The sequence below is a fragment of the Cryptomeria japonica genome, unplaced genomic scaffold (genome assembly GCF_030272615.1).
Source record: "Cryptomeria japonica unplaced genomic scaffold, Sugi_1.0 HiC_scaffold_87, whole genome shotgun sequence".
Lineage (NCBI taxonomy): Eukaryota > Viridiplantae > Streptophyta > Pinopsida > Cupressales > Cupressaceae > Cryptomeria > Cryptomeria japonica.
This window is the reverse complement of record NW_026728909.1, coordinates 66309-70227: the sequence shown is the minus strand read 5'-3', so window position 1 is coordinate 70227 and position 3919 is coordinate 66309. Positions and strand designations below refer to the sequence as shown.

General features: G+C 35.2%; 1 pseudogene; it reads right to left on the bottom strand.

Annotated features, from left to right (window-relative positions):
* Positions 1-3135: 3135 nt before the first annotated feature.
* Positions 3136-3919, bottom strand: LOC131056017 (pathogenesis-related thaumatin-like protein 3.7; annotated as a pseudogene).

The window sequence follows — 3919 nt, the reverse complement described above, 5'->3', positions numbered from 1 at the left end:
ATACCATTTTGAATTATGAAAATAAGTGATGAGAAATACCAATATAGTCATTAATAAAATAATACTATATTAAATAGCATTTGGTAAGAACAAGAGCAAAATAACAATTCCAATGCAACAATCAACATGCAAATTGGAGCTCTCTAGCTCAAGTTATGATGAAATGATTGATCCATGCTAAATTAGTGTTTTGAGAGAATTTATCTCTTAAATATTGAATTTATTTAACTTTTCATGAATCTTTTTGTCTTATTTAGTTTAGTGTATCGTAGAGGGGTCCACACTATCTTGAGAGAAAAGATGTCACATAAGAGAGAGTGTCAACTACTCAAGATATAGATATTATGGTAACACACCACAAAGGGAACCTACATGCACGAGGTAGGCCACATCGACTTTACTATGTACTTGATTTTGTGATTGTTGAATATGCACATGAAAAATTACTTAGGTTAACCCTACGATAAAACTATTTTAGGTTTCATGGTCACATTTGGGTGCCACAGACCCAACTAGATGCCATGGGCCCATTTGGGAACCATAGATCCATCTAGCTACCATGGTCCAAATAGGGGATTTTGCATGAGGTTTGATGAAAAGGCTAACAAATTGATGATGTGAAATAAGGTACTGAGTTTTTCATTATCTAATTTATTTTATGCATTTTTTAAAGATTTTTTTATGGTTGCTTATTTGTTAGAGCTTGAAGCATCGTGAGAGAATGTATTGATGGTTAAGTACCCTTCACAATTTGTTACTCACATTATTTCTCTTTGAACAAAATTAATATTATTATAATATTAACTAAGGTTCTAGGGTTAGTCATCACAACAACACATCATGTGACATTGACATATGCAATGGTTTGCAGTACCTATTATATTTGATTTCTTCATTTTTAATGTAATATATGTTATGTAAGTACATCAATAAAAAATGATATAATTATCACAACTAGATTCATGGGCATCCTCTTTCAATGTAGATTTGGAGACTTTGATTTGGGGATATTTTATGGATAGGTTGTTGTGGGATTAAATTGTTAAGTGTTTGATAATATAATATACATAAAAATTTCTATCATCTCATCAATAATGTGATAAAGGTAATTCATATGCAATATATAATTAAGAAAAAATTCTCCCATCTTATTATTATAGTTTAAAAATTTTAAATTTATTATCCATGCAAATCTATTAGGATCCATTATTATGAATTGGTTTATTACAATACATATTAAAATGTACATCATTTTTGTGTTGGGTATATTCATTTATAAATTCTTCTTCCATTTAATCCAAACCATGTGTCTTGGTCACATCAAGGAGTTGCATATTCTTACTACAAACATAAAAGTAAATACATCAATAACACACATTTAAAATAAAAAATATAAAACAACATTCAAGTAAAATAAAATAAAATATATATATTTTTTAAATAACTTCTAAATAAAATTTAAGTTTAAATAAGAATAAGAAAAAAACGTCAATAAAATAAATTTGTCTTTAAATTATGCTTAAGTAAATTAAACAATTTTTAAGTTAAAACTATAAAATAACCCTTAAGTAATCAAAATACATTTTCAAATAAACATAAACTGAATAATGTAAATAAAATTAGTATAGATATTTTAAATATATCTATTTGAAAAAATGTTGGGAGACATCAATTTGGAAATAATATAAAAAAATCATGTTTACTATTAAATAAATTTAAGATAAAAGGTAAAAAAAATTTGTCAAAAAACTCATGCGAATACACTCATGCCCTAATAGGTAGTATAGATATTATTGGTGTCTGATTTTTCATCTTGTAAGAACTATGAGATTAGGTGAAAGATAACCTACATGAAAAGGAGAAATAGGAGGGTCACTTTGGTGAAAGAAGGTTGGCTCATCTGCTCGCCAAAGACAAGAAAAACAAATTGAAACCGAAGATGTTTCCCCTGAACCGGCAAAGGCTTTTACCCTTGATGATGATGACAACTCAGGAGCTCTAGTGAGGAGGGGGGGGGGGATGAGGAATTTCAGGTGGAAGGGGAGGAACAAGGGGAGGACAGTAAGGAGGATTCAAAGGGTTTAAGTGATTCTCTAGAGGACAAGGTTGATTCGAAACAAAAATCCTTGCTTCAAAATACTTTTTTAGGATGTGGAAATGGTGCCCTGTTCTCAGGACTCTCCTACCGAGGAGGAGAATTTTAGCATCAAATAATAGCAAAACTAGATAATTAACCTACAAGTTAAGGTCATGAACCTTAAAGCGAAGATGGATGAATATACGCAAGGACATCAGCTAATGGGAGAGGCCTTGAATTCCCTATGTGCTATTACTGATGAATTATGCAGAATGTCGTTATGGGGTTTGTCTTGAGATAGAGAAAGATGAAGAAAAAAGCAAAAAAGATGAAGGATGTCAACCTGCAACAGGAGCAGAAAGAGGACATGTTGTAACCTAAGATCTAGAAGGAACTGATGTAGTGTCTTGTGCGGGAATGGAACGTCATCAAGGATGAGTAGGATGCTATTGGGTTGGTGCTTTTTTTTGGTCTGCGTTGATTTCAAAAGCTGATAGTATTAGTTTTAACATGGACTTTTATCTAAACAGGCCTACATGCCTTATGTTGGGTGTTTTCATGTGGATTAAGTACTCTGATACTATTATGAACTCTTTTTAGTTATATGCTAGTAGTTGTATTATGGATAGTAGGAAGTTGGAGAGGGTTATTATGTTTAGTTATGTGGGTATTGTTAGTGTTTTATTACTTTTGAGAGTTGTTTCTATGCTTTCTGGGGTGTTGGCTATCCAATGCCAGCGATTGTGTCGTTGCTCTCTAGTTTATTTGTTTTTTTTGTAAGGGTTTAGGACCCCTTCCCTACTAAAATAATAAAAGACATTTATAAAAAGATATTGCATATGAATTACCTATTTCAAATTGCCCATTAGAATACTGGACTTTTATTTATAGTAAACTGTGATACTTCAAAATTGCATCTAACGCCTTACAACAAATGATGGCTTATTTATATGACTACCGAGTGATAGTTTATGCCACCATATATCAGATACTAAATACGGAGGTGATACACTCATAGCTGATTATTAGGATGTAGATGAGCATACTCCTATATAGATTTAGGGACAGAATACAATACTGTAGTCAGTGGTTCCAGAAGGGCAGGTGAAAGTGCTGGAAGTATCATCCTTGGCATAACTGTAGGCCTGAGGGCACTGGTTCTTGAAGATCATCGAGTAGTTTGTGGCAGGACAGTTGTCGACATAGGCACCTCTGCAGCAATACTGGTCAGTTTGAAAGACAGTGCAGGCACTATTGCATCCGCCATTCACCTTCAACTCAGCAGGGCAAACAGCATTGACGTCGGCTTTGCATGCAGGGGCAGTGCACTGTTCGTTTGTAGGATTGATGGAGAGAGGACCATTGAATCCGTCCACCAGGGAGACGTCGTAGAAGTCCTTGTTGCCATCTCCATTGTGGGTGTACTCAGCCAGCGTGGTGGGAACGCCTCCCGAGACCTGGCAGCTCAATTGGCCGTTGCAGTCACCGGTTTGACAGGTTCCTCGGCCGCTCGCATCAAAAGAGCAGCCGGTTCAGCCCCAGAATCTTGCTCCCTTTGTCCCTGCCGGCACATCGACGGTCCATGTCTTACCCTGGTCAAGCTGCTGCCCTCCGCCGGGTAATCCTGCCGCCCAAACCGTGTACCCGCACTGGTTCGTTATCTCAAACTTAACTGCTGCCGCCTCTGCAACAAAAAACACACGCATATTATTATTGTGAACCTCGGATATATAGTGTATTCAATCTAAAACTCTTATGTTACCAATACAGCTTACCTTGCATCTGAAGATATATAGCCAGTCCAGCCACAAGAATAAGCACAAGATCTGATACTGTTGCCAT